Raw genomic sequence first — 22,715 nt, 5'->3', positions numbered from 1 at the left:
CTGCCAACAGCCAGGTCACTTTGCCAGAGTCTGCCCCCAGAGGAAGGAATGGCAAGGGATGATAGGAGCTGTGGAGGGAAGAGAGGAAGAAATACCGAAGCAAGTAAAAGCCAACGCCTGGCTGCCACCGTCGGGGCACAGCAGCCAGGCCAAAGAGCAGTGAAAGTGCCCACGCCAGAACCTCCTAAACCCGCCCTAGTGATAGAAGTGGCGCTAGAGCTGCCAAACGGACACCCTCTAAAGATAAAGGCGCTGTTGGACTCAGGCAGCTCCTGCAATTTCATGAGCAAAGAGTTTGCAGCTGAACACCAGATACAGACGATCCCTTTAAGCAACCCCCTGCAGGTGACCACGATCGATGGCAGGGAGCTGTTGGGAGGAGAAGTCAGCTTGCAGACCGTCCCAATGATAATGAAGGTGGCAAGGCACACCGAACTGATAGCGTTTAATGTGGCCACCTTGGGAGGAGCTCCCATTATATTGGGGATGAGCTGGCTAGCGTTACATGATCCGCTGGTGGGCTGGCATCAGAGAGTGGTTTCTTTTGGTTCAGCACATTGCTTAGAACACTGCAAAGAGGGAAAGGGTTTGGCAGGGGCCCAAGCCACCCTAGCAGGGACTGAAGTAACGGAGAACGTGAAGGTACCACGACAATACGCAGATCTCCGCGACGTCTTCAGCGAAAGGGAAGCTGACCAACTACCCCTGCATAGACCCTTTGACTGTCAAATCAATTTACTCCCTGGGGCACAGCTCCCTGTAGGCAAGCTGTACGCCATGTCAGACAGAGAGATGCAGGAGCTAAGAGAGTTCATTGACAAGAACCTGAAGAGAGGGTTCATCAGAGAGTCCAGGGCGGTGGGGGGCAGCCCAGTGTTTTTTGTGGATAAAAAAAACACGAACAAGCCGAGGCTTGTGTGTGACTTCAGGGCCTTAAATGCAGTGTCAGAACCAGTGGCTTTCCCTATGCCCAGGATTGACGACATTTTGACAAGGGTCAGGAAGGGAAAGATTTTTACTAAACTGGACCTAAGGGGGGCGTACAACCTGATACGAATAAGGAAGGGGGATGAATGGAAAACCACCATGTTCACCCCTTTGGGGGCATTTGAATATTTAGTTATGCCCTTCGGCCTACAAGGAGGCTCCGCGTGCTTTCAATCGTTTATGAACCACGTCCTGGGGCCTTTGCTTTACAAGAATTGTGTGGCCTTCTTAGACGACGTGTTGGTGTATTCTGAGAATGAGGAGCAGCATGTGAGAGACGTCAGAGAAGTGTTGAGCAGGCTGCAAGCCAACCAGCTGTGGGTGAAACTGGAGAAGTGTCAGTTTCATACCAAGGAGGTGGAATTCCTGGGGTATCGCCTGTCAGACAAGGGATTGGCCATGGATCCCGGCAAGGTCCAGGCGGTGCTGGAATGGAAAACACCCAAAACAAGGAAGGATGTGCAGAGGTTCCTAGGATTTGGGAACTTCTATCGTAAGTTCATCCGAAACTTTGCCCACCTGACGGCGCCCATTACGGACTGTCTCAGCAGTAAGAAGAAGTTCGTTTGGACTGAGGAGGCGGAGCGAGCATTTGAGGAACTAAAAAGGGCCTTCGCCTCGGAACAACAACTCCTGCATGTGGATTTACAAAAACCGATGAGAGTGGAAACTGACGCATCAGACAGAGCGATTGGGGCGGTGCTTCTGCAGCCAGGGAAGGAGGAGTCAGAGTGGAGACCGTGTGCCTTTTTTTCGCGAAAGCTGAACAAATCCGAGAGGAACTACACGGTGTATGACCGAGAACTACTAGCCATTCATGAGGCGTTCCGGAGATGGAGGCACCTGCTAATTGGCGCACAACATAAGGTGCAAGTGTGCACTGACCACAAGAACCTAGAGTATTGGAGGACGGCACGAGTGCTCAACCAACGGCAAGTGAGATGGGCCCAGGAGTTCTCCAAATTTAACTTTGAGATTTGTTACGTGCCAGGCCCAGAGAACATTAGGGCGGACGCTCTCTCACGCAAACCTGAATATTTGGAGGGGGAGGGAGCACCCGAAGAGAGACATGTCATTCCAGAGGACCGCTGGGTGTGTGGGGCGGCATTGGTGGGACAAAGAGAACTGGTAGAGGAAACAGAGAATGATGAATACGCCCAGAATAAGCTCAGAGGTCTTAGGGGTGAGGGAGAGGAACCAGGGGGTTTCGAGGAAAGAAATGGAGCTTTGTATTACAAAGGGGCACTGTATATCCCTGAAGGAGACTTAAGGGGGAGGGTACTCAAGCAGTTGCACGACAGCCCCACGGCGGGGCATTTTGGACAACACAAAACCATGTGGTTGGTCACCAGGGAATTTTGGTGGCCTAAGGTGAGGGAAGATGTACGGGAGTATGTAAGAGGGTGTGAGCAATGCCAGCGAGCCAAAGGGGAGAGGCGGGCACCGGCGGGGCTATTAGAACCCTTACCAACCCCAGAACGACCTTGGGAGGCAGTGTCGATAGATTTTATGACTGATCTGCCGAAGTCCAAGGGGAAAACAGCCATCATGGTGGTGGTAGACCTACTAACAAAGATGTGCCACTTTGTAGCCTGCTCGCATGCAGTCACGGCGGAAGAGACAGCGAAGTTATTTGTAGAACACATTTTTAGGTTGCACGGGGTGCCATTGAGGGTGGTCTCAGACCGAGGAAAACAATTTACTTCCAGGTTCTGGAGCAAGCTCATGAGCTTACTGCAGGTGGAGGTCAACTTTTCGACTGCCCGGCACCCTGAAACCAACGGGCAGGCGGAAAGAGCAAACGGTGTCCTCCAGCAATACCTGAGGTGTTATGTCAATGACAGAGAGAATGACTGGGTAGAAAAGTTGGCGCTGGCGGAATTTGCCTACAACAATGCCGAGAATGTGTCCACAGGGATGAGCCCCTTCTTGGCTAATTATGGGTGTCATCCCAGGGGTTTCCCAGGGGGAGAAGGGGAGAGATGGAGCGTCCCGGCAGCCGAGCATTTTGTAGAAGAAATGGAAGCAATCCATCGTCAGCTCCAACTCAACTTAGAAAGGGCGAAGGAAGAATACAAGAGGCAGGCAGACAAGAACCGAAGGGAAGGTGAAACCATAAGGGTGGGAGATAGGGTGTGGCTGTCAACCCAAGGGTTGCCGTTCAAAGGAGGTTGTAAGAAATTAAGACCCAGGAGATTGGGTCCCTTTGAGGTCATTCAACAGGTCAACCCAGTGGCTTTCAGGCTCCGGTTACCCAACCACATGAAACTGCACCCAGTATTTCACAGGTCGTTACTGTCACCGTATGAGGGGGGACGAGAAGGGATGGCCACTCGGGGACCGGTCATAGAAGAAAGGGAATGCAGCAGCCATGTGGCAGAAATCCTCGACGCCAGGTGGAAGGGGGATCAGGTGGAGTATTTGGTAGCGTGGGAAGGAGAACCGGAGTCAGAAAACACTTGGGTAATGGCAGAAGATATCAATGACGAGGTATTGATAGAAACGTTCCATCAAAGGTTCCCAAGGAAACCTCAGCCTGTGGAGAGGTTCCGGAGGGAATACTTTGGGACCACCGATGAGGAGGAGGAGTTGGAAGGATTCTCGGACTCGGAAGGGGAAGGGGAGATGGACTCTGAGGAGGAGGAGTACTTCGAGACCAGGAACCGCAACAGGTGGAGAGAAGTGTTCGGGACATCGGAAGATGAAGGAAGTTCATTCCGGGGTTTTGCCTCCTCACCGCCCGTAGAGGAGGGGGCGAGAGGGGATGAAGGGGGCCCTGGAGGGGAGGTGGATGTCAGGGAACTGCCATCGGAAGGAAGGGAAGTGAAAGGGCTCACACAGGTTGGGAGAGACTCAGCAGCTGAAGAGGGAACCAGTAGGGGGAGAGGAGCTGAGCTGAGGGAAAGTGAGCTGGAGGGATGGCTCAGAGACACTTCCAGCGAAAACAGTGGGGAGGTTTCAGGACCTCCTGTAGGGACACCCACTCCTCGCCGGAAACTGTCACGCAGAGAGTCCAGAAGACGTGTTTCCGTTAAGGAGCTTTTATGTTGGAAGCGATTCCGAAAGCAACCACTGTCGGAATCTGCCAGCGACTGACGGAGCCATGTTTAAGGGGCTCCGTTACAGACAGAGGTTTGCAAACTTGACCAAACTCTGAGGGACTAGGATTTTACACACAAGCAGCTCATCGTCCCATCACATTTTCCCATCTGGGAGAAATGTACCTGGAAATATGCTTTGCTATATCACCTTCCTTACAACAAGAAATCACTGGGAAGATGTGGATCGGGCCACAGTAGCTAGATCAGCTGGAGCCTGCCTCATTGGGCGCCACAGCTATGATGTAAGGAATTGAGCAGAACAGAGGGTGAGAGGCGGGGGTGCCAAATTTGGCCTGCCAAAGGGCACCGCTGAAATTTGAAAGACCACAGTCTGCCCCTGAACCTGTCAGTGTAGCTTAGCACCCATTTTCCCCAGATGTGGCAGAGGGAGGGAGTGCTCCATCTTCTCCTTATTTTTCCTAGAGCAATGGCAACATGCCAAATGACTGCTTGCCTACTGTGAGAACAAGATGCTGAACTAGGTAAGCCATTGGCCTGAACGAATAGGCTCTTCTTATCTTATTACAACAGCATCTGACCACTGAAATCTGGAATAAGAACTTCTTATGTCTTCACACAGTACAATCTATGGAGTCTCAACAATCATATGAAGGTATCTGATGACCTCAGAAACCAATGAAAAGTGAAACAAATACTGCTGCACACTCTCATTTCTGCTTCAGTGGCCCCTGCGGAATCCTGAATTGCTAAAAGGCAATTCTTCAGTGAACATGCCTCCCTCACTGTGTTTCTGCAAAAGATATCTCTGCATTTATCAAAGCACCTTTACCATTAATGAAGGAACTTGCTACAGCTGCCATATGGTGCTGTGACAAGATTGTTCTTTGGATACCCAACCCAGGAACCACATTTTTCCTGAGAAAGGAAAGAGTTTCCTGATTTCTTGATGTTCCAAGTATCATCACCCGTTAATGTTAGCTGGTTGTTTAGGCCATTCTATAATCTAGCAAATGGAACACAGGTGGCACTGTGGTCTAAACCACAGAGCCTAGGGCTTCCCAATCAGAAAGTCGGCGGTTCGAATCCCCACGACGGGGTGAGCTCCTGTTGCTCAGTCCCAGCTCCTGCCCACCTAGCAGTTCAAAAGCACATCAAAGTGCAAGTAGATAAATAGGTACCGCTCTGGTGGGAAGGTATATGGCATTACCGTGCGCTGCTCTGGTTCGCCAGAAGTGGCTTAGTCATGCTGGCCACATGACCTGGAAGCTGTCTGTGGACAAACGCCGGCTCCCTTGGCCTATAGAGTGAGGTGAGCGTGCAACCCCAGAGTAGTCCGCAACTGGACTTAAAGGTCAGGGGCACCTTTACCTTTACTTATAATCTAGCAAAGAAATCACAGTTAGATGGCCGCTCGCATGCTGCTAAGGTTTTTTGTGCACAATGATAGAAATGGGAAGTGTGGTTAAAAACAACAGCTACCCACCTGTATCAGCCCAGTAATGGTTATATTGGAATGAAACCAAATGAAACAGGAAAGCAGATGATTTCTAAGGTACAGTGATGGCAGGTGTTATAGAGATCACATTTTCCTTGAGATGGCTGATTTCTGGAGATGCTCCAAATCTGGAGGTTCTCCAAAGTTCAACCCAGCTATAAAATGAATTTGTGACCTATAAGGAAATTGTCTTTTCTTTTAACTCGGGTATGTGGGCAGTTTGCCAAAGGTTTTGTGGAAGGAAGGAAGGAAGGAAGGAAGGAAGGAAGGAAGGAAGGGAACCAAAAATGTACAGCCACACCACAATCCACCCATTTCCCCACCTTTAAAAAGACAAACCAGGAAGGCATCATTCCCCTCACATTTTTGGTGTGCAGATTAATTCATTCAACAACTGAACTCTGGATGGAAGTTCAAAAAGAAAGCTATAGACTCATAATTAATTTTTCCATATTCTTCAAATCTCATTTATTACAAGAAAGCTGACATGAAAGTGGGATCTTTGTTACTTAAGAGTTCATTTACCACTGACATAGACTAGCCTGCAGCAACAGTCCTCTGCTTTTTGTTCATCCCTGCATTAATTTTTTACATTTCTTTTTCAAAGATTCAGAATAACACTGTCTGCAGTACTGCAGCTTATAATGTGCAGCATAAAGTGAAAGTGAATCCTTCATTCAGGTCACCACCCTGAAACATTATGAAAGTACTCTGGTTTTTCAAAAGAAAATGTATATACCGCTCGATTGTTAAAAACAAAAAACAAAATAACTTCAAAGTAGTTTACAAGTTGTTGTTGTTGATAATTCAACTTATAAACTGCCCTATATCAGGGCAGTTAACAACAAGACCACAACATACAAAATCAAATGAAAAGCAGTAACCCAATATCCCCCCCCCCCCAAAAGCCATATTCTAAAAGGGTGTTGGATGTCAATAAGATCAACCAAAGGCCTGGTTAAAAAAGAATGTTTTGGCCTGGCACCTAAAGGTGTATAATGAAGGCACCAGGCGAACTTCCCAGGGGAGAGCATTCCATAGACGGGGAGCCACTGCATGTTGCCACCCTCCGGACCTCTCAAGCAGGAGGCTATCACCAAGATATAGCATTGGGGTGATAGCAGTCTCATGTTGATGTCTCTGTAAGGCACTATTTTCAAAGATCAGGCTGAGGAGACAAAGCCACAACCTCTGAATTCCTCATTTCCATTATTTTATCATCATCATCGCTATCACCACCACAGGTTTGAAACATTTTAAGTATCTCGCACCCTGCACACTTGACAATAATTTGTGGAAACTGTACTCTCTCCAAAAATTATTTTCTGTCTTCCTGATCAAGGCATGATTATGGTATTCTTGATTTATTACGTATATGGGAAAAGGTTATACTAAAAGTTTACAAAAAGTTGATGCCTTACTACACAACATAATTAAAATCAGGAGGATAGTAACTGGTGTAGCTTCTTCAGCTAACAATCTTTTGCCTGATTTAATCCTGGTGTGTGTGTGTGTGTGTGTGTGTGTGTGTGTGTGTGTTTTACATAAGTAACAGACTGTTATCCTAAATACACACAACTTGGAAATAGAGTAAACCCAGTTGAACTCAAGATACCTTCAGCATTAATAGATATTAAATTACCCTGTGCTTTGGCAAGTGCAGCCATGGTTTCTAACAGGTCATCAAGGAACATTACATCCCACAGATCATCTATATGCTGTCTGAAGTCATATTTATACTACCATTTCTAAATTAGCCATGCTTTCCTTTAATCAAGTGTCTCATTGGCATGTTATTGTAAGTAGTGAGGAGAAAGCTTCAAAGCGTTTCAAAATTCCATTTTTAATTTAGTTCAGAAATGCATCTACAGCCATCTGAACTTCTCCAGAGCTAGCAATATGTGTTTAAATGGGGGGGGGGGGGGAGAAAACATGCCACACTCTACGGGTGTGAGCAGAACACTGATATCCCAAATGGCATCATTTCAATGTAGCTGAAGTTAATCAAGTGCCCCACTGAAACCAATTGGACAAGCAAATCACAACTTATTTAAGTTCCACTGCTTTCACTGGGACTTTGGTCATGCACTGGGGTCTACACTACCCTGGATGCAGTGCTTAATCTGTAAAAAATCAGAGACAACAAAGATGAAAGGCACAACATCCTCTGCCTTGGAAGACTGTGCCCTTTAAACTCAGATGTATAGAGTCTGATTCAGGGATGATAAATAGGATGTCTGCAAATGCATTCATCTTTGTTCATATGCTCCATGGTTAAGCTCTAGAACTGAAAACAGGTTTCTCGAGTTCATGCAGCCATGAGTAAAATTCCCATGCAAACCTTCCCTGCTTGAGTAGGAAAGGTCAGGGAGTGAAAAGGTACAGCTGAAGAACGTGGGACATTGGGATGAGGCTTGCAGGCTTATCCCTGCCCTCAGCCACACTTTTAACCATTATGTGCTCAGGAAAATGCCTGAATACAGCTTTGGTCCCTCTGTCTAATCTTCTGATCAAAACTGAAAAGTGGCGTGGCAGGAGTAGACAAAGAATTAAAATGCAGCCAACATAAGTCTTAGGCACAGCATTATGGGAGTGTCTATACAAAATGGTAGCTCTACAGTTGACCCCTGGAAGCTATCACAAACCAAGTACCCTGGAAGCTATCACAAACCTTTTGGAGGCTTTGCACTTTCATAGTTTTTCTGCTGTTGTTTATGTTTTGATTATGTATTTGTACTGATATATTATTTCAGTTGTAAATCACTCTGAAAACTGATGTTGTAGGACAGTGTATAAATTCCGTAAAATAAAAGTCCGCCCTGTAGAATGCCTTGCCAAGTGACATACATCAAGCCCTGCCACTGTTTTGTTTTGGACAGAGAGTAAAAGCCTAGCTGCTGCTAATAACCATGAGCGTTTTTTTTAAAAAAGGCAAAGCAGTAAAAAAAATCCATCTTCCCTCTTATCTAGATTTCTTTTCCAATCAACCAGCAAGCAATAGGTGCAGCAGAAAGCTACTGTTACACCTTCTTTGCTCAGCTAATTGATCTTTAAAGTTTTAAATGATTATTGATTCTCTCCCTCCCCACGAATGAGAGACTGAGACCAAAGAAGCTCACGAATCTATTTACAAGAATATTAAAGGAGACAAGATACTCCCAACTCAACCTTTGTTGTCCCTGATATCCTGAGAAAGGTGTTTTTGCCATCTTGTTCAAGAAAATACAAATATGATGCAGGTACTATACTCTCTTACATCTGCGTACACCCATTCCCATGCTTCTGTCACACTCCATTTGTTGCACCATTAGGATCTGGCCAAGTCAAAGAAAGTAGCAATTTCCCTTGCCACCACTGATCAGGAAAATAAGCAGAAAGACGCTGGGTTTGCATATTACTCAAGTAAAGCTTATCTTCTCTATAAAAGCAAAAGATGATCCTGCTCAGTGGAACCACAATGACTCTTAGGAACTGAAAACTAAAACAGAAGTAAGTATAATTGTGCAACTAGCAGCAGCCAGGTCTAGTGCTTGATTGTGTTTGTGTTTGAGCACAAGCGCACACATATAGGAAGATAGTTAGATAGCCTTGGTATGGCAGGATTGTTTCATCAGGGCCACAGGGAGGTGAGATTTAACCACACTAGCCACAATTCTCCTCCCAGCCATAAATTCCCCACTGCACCGCATGAACATTAGCTAAAAGTGCCATTGTAATGCTAATTTCAGCATGCAAATAATGTTGGTTTACATCACAATTATGGCTGGGGAGAGAATGGTTAAACCTCTTCTCCCTACAGAATTGTGGTCCTGATGAAAAATTAGGCTCTCTTCGCACAGTGCTGGGTATTGGATGTTTTAAAAAGCAGATGTGTGCTTGAATTCAATTAGTATTGCTTCAGTGATGGAAGGCGTTCATCTACATAACAAGGATGGGGGAATATTTGGTAATTCTTTCTTTCCCCTGCAGCCCCCCAATCTTGCAAAAACTTCTCTCTAGGGTCTCCCAAACCTTGGCATATGTGTACACCAGTGGCCAAAACAAAGGACCTCCCAGGCCATTCCAATTAGAGATAAGAAAGATAGCAGTCATAGTTGCTGAGTATCTAGAGTTGAAGCTCAGCAGGAAAGCCACTTCCGGCTTGCCCAGGAGGTGGGGTTGCGGGCTTCACGCCCACCCCACGTGAGTGCGTAGAGTGGCAGCCCTGGGTGGAAAGGTCATTGAACACCCGGGCATTCGTTTCAACTGTGAGGCCCTCTACCGGTTTGATGGCGTGCATCTTTCCGATGCTGGAAATGATGTTTGGCTGTGCGACATAGCGAAGGGGATAAGGGATTGGTTTCAGGCATGAGAGTATTGGCGGCGAGCGATTGCTCGTGTGGCGGTAGGCATTGGTAAGAAGGGGTTAAGAGGATGTGGGGGGGAGGAGCGCCATCACCTCCCCCCAGTGAACGAAGGGTGGTCCGTTAAAGGACTCCGGGGGGCGTGGCCCTGTCCGAAGCCTATGGAGGTGTGGGCCAAAGGCACGCCCCAGAGCGGTGACCCGGGGAGCTCCTAGTCGACGTGCCTCGGCAGGAGACTCCCCGATATAGTGTTAACCCTTCCCCGTGTCTCCAGCAAATGGGCTGGAGCCGGATAGTCGATAGGACCAATGCCTAAGCCAATGCCTCTCATTCCTGAACTCAATAAAGTTGTGGCCTAATTCGCCCAATTAACCTTCAATTATGGTGTCTGGTGTCTTTATTTATCCTGGTGGGGGGCGGGAACTCGCCACGCAATCACAGGTACTGGACCCTGGCAGGTGTCCAAGGGTGGCCAGTGGTGATGACAGGCCTGGTGGAGATAAAGACAGGTATGTATTCCAAGCATAAAGAGTTAACAAAAACAGTCTGTACCAGCTATAGAGCCTTTAACCACTCACACCTAAGGGTCTGAATTGAAGATGGACCAGTTAACCTCTGCGAAACTCTCACACAACTATACTCCATTCCGTTTTTGCATTACTGAAACTTCTTTCATAGAAACTCATAGCAACAGAAAGCAGACCAAGAAATTGCTTAATGAAGACAAACTCTGCTACAGATTTGACCTATACAAAACTTACAGATACTGGTATGCGATTTGTGTATCACACATAAAAAATAGATTCGGGGGGGGGGAACCACTCTGGAATTTAAGTATGTCAAACTGTGGGGGAAATTTCAATCAGAACCAAGTATTTTCCTTTTAATTCTATCCTTCTCCTCCTCCTCCTCCTTCTCCTCCTTCAATCTTGTCCAGATTTAGAATTTCCCCTTTTAATAGCCATTCAGCCTGAGGTGCAGCTTTCTCTCTAAGAATGATGCACATAGAGGAGCAAAATAGATCAGTGGCACATGTGGCGCAAGATTTCTGACACAGACATTGAGCAGTAGGAACATTTGCCTTTGTTTGCCAAACGCAGGGATAGCAGTATTAACAATAAAAGGGCCCGCAAGAATAAAAAACCAGGGAGAGGCTTGTAAGGTTTAGAAATAGCTCTTTTGCAAGCTTAAAAGAGAACCTGAAACATCTTGTTTTCCTGCATCTCCTGTTGTCTGTTCTCTTTCTTAACCACACTCTGTCACAATGGCAAAGTGGGCTGTAGATAGAAGCAACAGCAGGAGCTACAGCTAGTAAGAAAGAAACAGGCTATTCAGTCAGAATGTCTTCCCAGTCAGAGCACTCAACAAAGAAAGCTAAACAAGGATATAAAAGGGGAAAGAAAATATTGCATCCAGCCTTTCACATCTTCTAAGACCACCAATACTACTTTATAGATAATTATTCTTCTCTCTTCCTGTAATATTCTCTCATCCTTCAGTCATTTACTTGATGCACAGGCACTTACATTTCAGCAATGATAATGGCTCTCCTTTCAAATCCTATATGCTAACTGTGGAACTCACTCCCACAGGAGACAACTCAGATGGCTTTAAAATTCATGGACAACAAGGCTGTTGAGGGCTACTAGTCATGATAGCTATGTTCTGCCTCCACTGTCAGAAATGGTAGTAGCTGGGAATCAGTTGGGCAGAGTGCTGCTGCGCTCATATCCTGCTTATGGGTTTCCTATGGGCACCTGGTTGGCCACTATGAGAACAGGCCGCTGGGCGAGACAGACCATTGACCTGATCCAGTAGGGTCTTCTTATGCTCTTATGTTCTTACTTTAATAGCAAACTGAGTAGGAATCTCTCCCTGTGTAGGCAAAATGGTACCATCCACACAAGAAGGATATATGAGTAGGCTTGGGGCAACTCTAAAGTTTGCACAATTAAGAAATATATATGTATGGGTGGAACCCTGTGAGGGGACCCCAAAATCAAACCACTGAGGGCTGAGCATGTTCAATGCCGGTGGGAAGCTTGCTGTCCTTTGGAGAGTGGGACCAGAAAATTGGGGATGGGTGAAATGGTCCATGGTTCTTACAAATAACCATAGGTCTCTGGCATAGAAGAGGATAAGAAAGAGAGAGTGCAGGAGAGTGAAATTGAATCTAACTGCATCCTTTGTTAGTAATCAATGAGCTAAACAGGTGTCAAAGTCCTACCATATTCCTAAGGGAAAAGGGATTTGTTAGAAATATAAAACAGAAAATACAGATGTGGCTTATTCAAACATTCTTCTGGACTCACTCACTGGGCAGAGAAAGGGCAGTTCATTACCTCCCACAGCAGGATCCAAATAAACAGTGCAATTTGCTTTGGAAAGGGTCAAAAGAAACTGTTCTTATGAGAAGAGAAATAAGTACAAGATGCTCCCTTCTCAATGGGGTTCAAGTGGGCAAATCAAGTTATCATATACAGCAGCTTTGATTAAGGAAAGTTTTTAAAGTTCCAGTCTGGACCCTGGGATTATGTTCCTCAATATGTTCAAACATCATGCCCCCCCCAACAAAAAAACCCCCACAGTGTTCATAATCTCTGGTTGCTTTATGCAGAATGTGATGCTACACTTGAAAAGAATAAGTTGCTTGGTGCTTTACTCTTCTTTATGATGCCCCTAATAACATTAGGGCAGTGAATTAGGAGATGTGTAAGGGGAGGGAGTTTTGTTATTTTACTAATTTCCATTCTTAAAATCTTCAATGATTTTGTTTTTCATTCTTTAGAATAACATTACAGTAATTTCATTATAAATTTCAACCATTTTCATTCTTACTCATATTTCATTCTCAGTTTGATGGGAGACCCAGCTGCTCTTCTGCTGCCTATAACATTTTGTGTTTTCTATTCAACTGGCACAATCTTTTCAGTCCCCATCAGATGGATCTGACCTGTCAAATTCCAGGTGTATAGGAAATACGGTTCTTACTTTATAAGCAATTAAACTGGGCATTGTATACCTAGAATAACTCCTATCCGAACTATTAGGTATGGCAGAAAGTAGCAAGGCATCAAGCCAAGACTGCAGATTTTGGCACAATGGACAAACAGCTACAGGTAGGCCCAGGCACCGAAAGAGGTAGAACCAGGTGGCAAGCTAAAACAGTAGACATTGAGAAGGCACTGGTGGAGGGATCAAGCAGCCAGAACTGGGAAAGAGGCTTTAAGCAGCAGGTTTTGCAAAGGTATAGGAGTGACTAGGCAGGTAAAAAATGCTTCTTAAAACACTACACCAAAGCCCTGTGAAACACTAAGGAGAAATCTCAAATCTAGTCTGAGTTATGGTATAAATGAAGAGAAAAACATTTTCACTAATTGGCAGAAAATGGCAAGGGGTGGGGCAAGCAAAGCTTATGGAACAAGATATCCCATAATCTAGGTGTGTCCATTGAGAAGGCCCTTTCTCTTGTCCCAACCAATTATGCCCCCACCACAGGTGGGCCACCAGATCTTAGCAGGAGGGCAGGTTGGTATAGGGGGAGGAACCTCTTAGGTACCCTGGACAAAAGCTATGTAGGGCTTTACAGGCCATTGCCAAGACTTTGAATGTGTTTATTTTTTTATTACCAATATTTGTATACTGCTTTTTACCAATGTGTGGTCACAAAGCAGGTTGCAAAAATACTCAATAAAAAAAATCAAAGTAATGATAAATATTTTAAACTGTAAAACACAAGTTAAATTATAATAGATTCCCTGAACAGTCATACTATGAAAGCACAGCAAGCACTCCTGTAAACCGATCACCATAAGTCCAGGTCAGGGGTCTGCAACCTTTAAGACAAAAAGAGCCACTTGGACCCGTTTCCGAAGGAAAAAAAACTGGGAGCCGCAAAACTCGTCATTATAAAAATAACGTTTTTTGTCACTTTTTTATTATTTCTTTGTTTGACCCCTCAGAATTACTCCTCCTCATAGAAATAAACGTTAAATTAACAAGTTACCTTTTTGTGTGTGTGTGTTCTTCACTCCCCTTCAAAACAGTGACCAGCGTACATGCCCCCTTTCAATGCAGTGACCAGCGTACATGCCCCTTACAATGCAGCAGGCAGGCGGGCGGGCAGGAAGGTGACGTCGGGACGGTGCGTGACTAACGCACGCACCGCCCCCATGCGACGTCACAGCCAGTACAGCGCCCGCCACAGTGGGGAGTGTCGGGGCGCACAATGCGCCTCCTCCCCTCGCTAGTATCCGCCCCGGAGCCGCAGCAAAGATGTAAAAGAGCCACATGCGGCTCTGGAGCCGCGGGTTGCAGACCCCTGGTCCAGGTGAACATATGTTTTGAGCTAGAGAAAGAAGCTCACAGAAGAAGTTGCCATTCATGCCTCCAGGGAAAGAGGGTTCCCCAACCAGACTGCAGCTGTTGAGAAGCTTCTATCTCACGCTTCCACAAAGCAACAGCATGTATCCAGGGGATAGAAAGAAGTGCCTCCACTAGCCAGAAAGGCCACACAGGCTAGTAGAGTCCAGGTGAATTTTGCCCTGAAGCATACTGAGAACCAGTGAAATGGGTAGATGTGACATGATCCCATGGGCAACTGCCCACTAACATCCTTGTTGCCTCATTCTGGAATAACTGAAGCCTCTTAGACTGCATTGCACTTATCTAAGACAATATTTGTCATTTAGTCGTGTCCGACTCTTCGTGACCCCATGGACCAGAGCAGGCCAGGCACTCCTGTCTTCCACTGCCTCCCGCAGTTTGGTCAAACTCATGCTGGTAGCTTCGAGAACACTGTCCAACCATCTCGGCCTCTGTCGTCCCCTTCTCCTTGTGCCCTCCATCTTTCCCAACATCAGGGTCTTTTCCAGGGAGTCTTCTCTTCTCATGAGGTGGCCAAAGGATTGGAATCTCAGCTTCACGATCTGTCCTTCCAGTGAGCACTCAAGGCTGATTTCCTTAAGAATGGAGAGGTTTGATCTTCGCGCAGTCTGTGGGACTCTCAAGAGTCTCCTCCAGCAACATAATTCAAAAGCATCAATTCTTCAGCGATCAGCCTTCTTTATGGCCCAGCTCTCACTTCCATACATCACTACTGGGAAAACCATAGATTTTACTATACAGACCTTTGTTGGCAAGGTGATGTCTCTGCTTTTTAAGATGCTGTCTAGGTTTGTCAGTCTTATATTATTATAAGACTATATAAAAACAAAAGAGACCTTCATATACCAAAGGTTGATCAATTGATTCAGTGGGAAATGGTTGACCGAGGTGGAACCTCCACCAAAATGTTGCAATGCATCCTTCCTCCTTAAAAAGAGGGTTCCTCTTCAGGGTTCCAAACAGACCTTCCACCCAAGCAAGTCATTCCACTTTTCCCCGCTCCCCCGCCAGGTTCCATTTTTCTTCTTCTACAACTTTCAAATGAGTTTTAACCACAGGAATTGCATGTTAACAATGCCCCTGTAATAAATGAGGGTCTGTGTTTCCAGTAAGCAGAGAATATTAAATTTTGGCCAAAAAAGAGAGAAAAGTAATACAATCCAAATCACAAAATTTGATATTCCAGCCTGTAAGGTTCCAGCAGAGAGACTTTATAAACACCAGCCGAAAGCAATCATTTCATCTTGGTACCCATTAGCCTTTTCAAATACACCTCCATTATGAGACAGTAAAGACTGGAAAGGAATCAGGGAAATTTACTAGAAACCTTTCTTAAATTTGTTAAATCTTTTGTGTGTCTCCAGAAAACCTGGATGTCCATTCTTCTTCTAATACTAAGGGGTTGCTCATTAATTACTTTCTATTATATTATTTGCAGGGAACGTTTTTGCCGGAATCCAGCTTCTCCCCCTGAAGGTTTTAGCTCAGTAGGCTAAAATCTTCTACGAATGATACATTAGTACATCACTCTTAGAATAATTCTTGAAGTTACCAAGGGACAAGAAAGTGGATTTGTGGGCCCAGGTGCTGTGAGCCTGAGGCTACTAGGGCATGAGGGGAATGGGAGGCGTGAAAGCAACAAAAATGACATGATAACAGCTTGGGATCGAAATGACCACAACTTTATTGACTACAGATGTCAGTAGACTTTGGCATAGACATTGGGTATGTATCCGGAATCAAATAGCCCAACTGCTGGCTGATTACTTCATCAGGGGCAATCCTGGGTTAAGGATCCCCCCCCCCCATGAGGCAAATTAAATAGAACAATCCCGCCAGGTTGCAATTTGGGGAGTTTTGTGGACCATTATTCTCTGTCTGGGCCTTCAGACAGAAACCTTCCCCTGGACCCCTTTACCACGGTACCCTGAAATTTGAACCAGGTAATGACAATGTTTTTTTCGGCCAAAAGTTGTGAAAGTTGCTATGAGGAAGGAATAGCCCCCAGACAGGCCCAATTTGTCGGCAGGCAAATTCCTCCCTGGCCCTGAATACTGCAACCAATTAATTCCACAGCAAGGCCATACACACATACTTTTGGGCAGAGCCACAACATACAGGGTGGGCAAGTGAGACGTCCAGTGCCAACTGCACTACTTGCTCCCAGCACAGCCAGTTTATATGCTGTGAAGGTGGATCTGAGTAAAGACTAGCTTCACCTGGTCCATCCCCAGAGCCTCATCTCTCAGAAAGGCCATGATTGGCCAATTCAAATTTTGGTGGGAAATCCCATCAACCCCCACAACCAGTTGAGGGCAATTGACAGCATCACAATTGCCACTGCCATCAAAAATGGTAAGTGGTCTTTTTCTCTCTTTACCTCTCTGTACCTTGGGTTACAAACGCTTCGGGTTACAAATGCTTCAGGTTACAGACTCCACTAACCCGGAAGTAGTACCTTGGGTTAAGAACTTTACTTCAGGATAAGAACAGAAATCGCATGGCGGTGGTGCGGGGGCAGAGGGAGGCCCCATTAGCTAAAGTGGTACCTCAGGTTAAGAACAGTTTCAGGTTAAGAACGGACTGCCGGAACAAATTAAGTTCTTAACCAGAGGTACCACTGTATTTTTAGAAGTCTGTTTCTTAACAAGTCCAATCTTACCATGATAGCTAACTGCTCTAAGGTAGAAAGGGCACTATCCTTGGAGACTCAATTAGATTCTCCTCAAGAGTGTCTCCAATAGACAACTTCAGCTCAGTATCCTCTCTTAACTAAAGTTTCATCCCACTAATAAAGTCCTGGTCAGACCTCTTAGAAAGTACAAAATGCCCTTGCTCAACTTCTGTTTGGGGCTTTAACCTGAGTCTACTGCTAGGGCTCAGAAGTGGAGATCTAATGATAGCCTTGAATACCCAAATAAAGTAAGATTCCTTTCTTCAGCAAAAAAAGATATGAAATGGACGGTAGGTTCTGCAAAAGTAAACAAGAATTCTGAGCCATAGACAAATAAAGTCTCAACAGCTTTTATATATCCACATGTTCAGGATTTCATTGAAGCAAGCTGCTCAGATGGTAGATAGCTATCAACTTACTACTCCAAGTAAAAAAATATCCATTGATGGGGAAAACCACCAAGGTGATTTGAAGAGATTGGAATACTGATTCATGAAGCGTCTTCCCTTCTTTATCACTTTGGCCAGTAGCAGCCAATTAAGAGCATCCAGGTACTTGAAGGCCCAAAGGATCCTGTGGGTCCACCAAACCCAGAAATCTTCTTACACTGACTATAACTTGGTCATGTCCATTTTATGTATAAAGATGCATGTATAATTTGTTGTTGTTTAGTCGTTTAGTCGTGTCCGACTCTTCGTGACCCCATGGACCAGAGCATGCCAGGCACTCCTGTCTTCCACTGCCTCCCGCAGTTTGGTCAAAATCTATAATTTATATACATTTATATACACTCTTCATAAATTTCTTCTTCATAAATTTCTTCTTCATAAATTTATTCTGATAATGTTTTATTTCCTATTTATCAGCTGGTTGTTGGCAACTTGGGAAGTGCTGTGTAAGAGCTTTTGCAAGAATTGGCAATTGGCTGATCAAAAATGACTGCAAAACCACTTTCCTCCAAACCCCATCTTTTCCTGCTCCACACGATGTCAGGTGTAGGGCAAGTGGGTGTGGTTTGGCTGACCTCACTGGACAAATAGGGAGGACTGACCAAATAACAAGCTGGAGATTCCACACTGCTGTTTTACAGGGTGTCTCTTTTTCACTGGCTGCTGCAGGGATCTGTGCAAAAGTGACGCTAGAGATGACTATAAATTGTAATGGCAATACCCTGATTTGATAATTCTATTATTCATTTTACTGCTTTTTAGCCCGTTTTATTGCTTGTTTATCCTCTACTCTGGTTTTATTTACTGTGCTTTATATACGTACTGTTTTCATGAGTTTTATTTGCAAACATGATTTGTTTTACCCTTTGAGCCTCTCCTAATTTTTGCATTGGCATTTGACCTCAAGCAATAAAAGTTTTATTTGAACTGAACTAAGCTGTCATTCTATACTCTGTGGCTACTTAGCATGCTCAGTCTTCATTGGGCTGCTATGATTTTTATTTGATTTTGATTTTTTTACTTCTGAAAAACTTGGGGTTCCCCTGAGCAAGCACACCTTATTTCTCAGTGATTATAATCCTACTACTGGGTACAATCCTATGTTTGTTATTTGAAGCAGTAAATGAAAACAATATTTCAAGATATATGTAGAGGAGAACATAGGCTCTGAGCCTGACTAATAAAATTGTGAGAAGAAATTGCAGAAGTCTGATGGCTGGCAACATTCCATTTTTAAGGGCTCCTGACTGAGGTGGGTTCTGACTGATAGGTGACTCTGACCAGCAGTACACAGCCAGGTAAGGTGTGTTTATTGCCTTTTGGAAGTTAGGAGATGGGACTGTCACAGTGTTAATGATTGCTGGAGTTACCCAACTTCCCTGCCAGAAAGAGATTTCCACAGCTTGTGGGCAGCTATGTGGTCTGCCCACCCCTAGGGAATGGAAGGTGAGTGAACTGTAGGTTTATAAAGTGACAACCACACTCCCCACTATGATTTCTCATTCCCATTATCATACTTTGCCTGATATGCCCACAAATTTGTCACGCTATGCCACTCATCCTCAAATCCCCTAAATTTTGTTCAGCCTTTTGCCAGTTTGGAGTGGTAGAAAGAAGGAGAGAAGAACATTGTGGAATTTGAGTCCCGATTTAGATATTCAGTTTTGTTACTATGACAACAGTAGCAACAAAGTCCATTCCAAAGCAGCTATTGAGGGCTCTCAGTGCATCGTTACATTCTTTAATTGCTACCAGCCATTGTCAGGACACGCCACCAATGACTGATTGTGTGTGCATCCCCTGAATAATGCTACTTGTGCACAATTCCCTCTTCATGGAAGGATTATGTGCACATTCTCCATGAGACCTAGTGAATGTGCACAGTAACCAGTTATTATGCAAATTGCATTCAAATTCTATTCATTTGAACACACACACATAAACACACATATTCTCTCTCTCTCTCTCTCTCTCTCTCTCACACACACACACACACACACACAAACAGTATTACAAAGACATTCATTTCCCTTCCTACCAGTTATCAGTACTTGTCTGCTGGAATTCATTTTAACAACGTAAGAAAAATCAAATCTTAGGAACTATATCATAGAATCATAGAATTGTAGAGTTGGAAGGGACCCTGAGGTTCATCTAATCCAACCCCCTGTAATACAGGAATGAGGATTGAACCTGCAAACTTTGTGTTATCAGCACCACACTCTAACCAACTGAGCTATCAGCAAGGCTTTATGTGATGCGAGTTGGGGGGAAGTAGACTGCATGATGCTTGGATCCTGGGTTAAAATCTAATGGAAGATTCCATCATTGAATTAGCCAGGCAAGGGTACTCATTTCCACCTAAGTACAGTCCTTTGTCTAACAAAGGAAGCTGCTCTGTGCCAGAGGCGAAATGGGTAGGTGTACCTGGCTGGTAGTGAGAAAGACAATAGCCTGATCTGAGTTGTGTGGCAGCTGGGCTAGATGCAACAGAAGCCAGAGAATGAGAGCCATGCTTGCTTTCTGCTGGAATCCAAGGCTGTGGCTGTGGGAGAAGCAAGACCCTATTGGAGTGTCAATGCTGTGAGCTCCTCCATCTTAGGCTCAGGTTGTACATATGTGTGAATAAACCATATATCATAAAGACACCACAGTCTTCACTGTTCCTCATTCCAAGAAAAATGAATCCTCAGTAAGTGCCTGGAACCCCTGGAATCTCTCACCACTTGGAGATTGGAGTGGCATGCAACACTACATACAACTGTCAACACCTGCTTGTGTTTCTAGCTTTTCCAACTGAAGATGCACTGCCAGCCAGTCTGCAACTACTCTCATTTTCAAGTTCCAGGACAGGTTGCTCTTATGTACACCTTCTCACCAAGGGGGAACACTTTTCTTTTCTTTTTCAGAAGACAACACGATTTCAGTCTAACTTTCTGTAGTAGATCATATAGTCAAAAACCAGCTAAGCAGAAGCTGGAAGAGAGACCCATTTGAACAACATTTTGCCAAGGAGTCACAAGAATTGAGTGATATTTATTATGCATAAAGGTAAAGGTAAAGGGACCCCTGACCATTAGGTCCAGTCGTGGCCGACTCTGGGGTTGCGGCGCTCATCTCGCTTTATTGGCCGAGGGAGCTGGCGTACAGCTTCCGGGTCATGTGGCCAGCATGACTAAGCCGCTTCTGGCGAACCAGAGCAGCGCATGGAAACGCCGTTTACCTTCCCGCCGGAGCGGTACCTATTTATCTACTTGCACTTTGACGTGCTTTCAAACTGCTAGGTTGGCAGGAGCAGGGACTGAACAATGGGAGCTCATCCCGTCACAGGGATTCGAACCACCGACCTTCTAATCGGCAGGTCCTAGGCTCTGTGGTTTAACCCACAGCGCCACCCGCATCCCTTTTATTTGTTATGCATAACTAGCAGCTATTCAGTAGCAGGCAGCTGACATCTTGGTACTCAGCATCACAGCCTGTTCCCTGAAAACGTGTGTAAGACCACAGTCCTAAAATCTTCCGTTGGATCTGACAGATTTAACATTCAAAGTTCTTGAGTTCACAGTTACCCAAAACAAGCAGACTATTTTGTAGGGAGAACATAATAAAATGGATTTCCTGTGCCTGGTCTCAGTCTCCTCCCACTACAGTCTCTTTAACGTACACTACAGATGCTCGTGTGGGAAGTTGGAAGGAAGGTTTAAAGTGGCTTATTAAACTGAACAAGCTGCTCAGATTTTGTCTTTCAAACTAATGCTGTAGCTGCTTCTGTCCTAATCATACTAACCTGAGTCATGTGCAAATCTCAGTAAGTAGAACAGGCTGAAAGTGAGACTTGCTGGTGCTGACCAGCAATGTGCAGCCTTGGCCACATTTAGTCAGAAGTGTCCTTGGCTTTGTTCAATGTGACTTACTTCTGAGTAAACAGATTGCAACCACAGTTGTGCAAAAGGGAGTGGGAAACAATGAATGGTGCTGGTTTCTTTGGCATTTAACTTGACCTCATTACACCTGATATTTTACTTGCCAAAAAAACAAAACCATTTTGTGCATTTTAACTTCAAGCTCACCCATGGAAAGCAAATTTCAATATATATGCATGAGTACTCACAAAAACTAAATGTATGCATGCAAGTGTTGAAGCCAAAATTATCTCCCTTTTTCATTCAACAAAGGAACAGAAGTCATACTTTATGACTAAATCAGCCCTAACTAAAAACCAGGGCTAAAGTTTGAATATTGTCAACATACTAAGTTGGTGTTGTTTTGTTAAAAAAATGGTATCAGTAGAAGTAAGCTAAGATAACTGTTGCGTGTGCCATAAACAGAAACAGAAGCACAATTTATTTACTGCATAGCCAGAATCCAAATCAAATGATACGGCAAGGCTTTTCAAATAACCCAGCCATAACCACCAAATAATGGTGCTGCGTGCCCCAGTGACAAAGCATGCTGTGACTCAAGCACAGGCTTTTAGTGTTGTGACACCAGCTCTCCAGAATTACCTTGCCCTAGAAGTGAAGCAAACCCACAACATTATGTTTTGCACATTTGTTGACAACAGTTCTTTTCTCCCAAACCTTCCCAAATTAGTCTGCTTGATTTCTGCAACTTTTAATTCCTTTTGGATTCTTTTTAAAGCACTGTTTTATTATTTGTACTACGTTTTATATTCTATTTTTTACTACCATTCAACGCAGAAAAGTTTATAATTTCTGCACTAGTCAATAAATGGATAAATATCAAAGGATAATTATATCTAACAGTACCATTCCAGCAAAATGTGCTTTAGGCTAACAAATAGTGTGGAAGAGAGAAAATTATTATTATTATTTATTATTTGTTTATTTATTTATTTATTTATTTGTACCCCACCCATCTGGCTGGGTTTCCCCAGCCACTCTGGGCGGCTTCCAACAAAGATTAAAAATACATCAAAATGTCATGCATTTAAAACTTCCCTGAACAGGGCTGCCTTCAGATGTCTTCTAAATGTCAGGTAGTTGTTTATCTCTTTGACATCTGATGGGGGGCGTTCCACAGGACGGGCACCACTACCGAGAAGGCCCTCTGCCTGGTTCCCTGTAGCTTTGCTTCTCGCAGTGAGGGAACCCCAGAAGGCCCTCAGCGCTGGACCTCAGTGTCTGGGCAGAACGATGGGGGTAGAGACGTTCCTTCAGGTGTACTGGGCCGAGGCTGTTTAGGGATTTAAAGGTCAACACCAACACTCTGAATTGTGCTCAGAAATGTACTGGGAGCCAATGTAGGTCTTTCAGAACTGGTGTTATATGGTCTAGGCGGCCGCCTCCAGTCACCAGT

At 44.8% G+C, this 22,715-nt stretch overlaps 1 protein-coding gene across 15 annotated transcripts in view; it reads right to left on the bottom strand.

The window, feature by feature from the left end:
• GRIN2B (glutamate ionotropic receptor NMDA type subunit 2B) overlaps positions 1–22,715 on the bottom strand; it is a 292,093-nt gene that overhangs the window by 137,918 nt on the left and 131,460 nt on the right. The window lies entirely within an intron of this gene.

Source organism: Podarcis pityusensis (genome assembly GCF_964106645.2).
Source record: "Podarcis pityusensis genome assembly, chromosome: 10".
In the NCBI taxonomy this organism is placed as follows: Eukaryota; Metazoa; Chordata; class Lepidosauria; order Squamata; family Lacertidae; genus Podarcis; species Podarcis pityusensis.
Note: the sequence above shows the minus strand (reverse complement) of the source record. Positions and strands in the feature narration are given on the sequence as shown.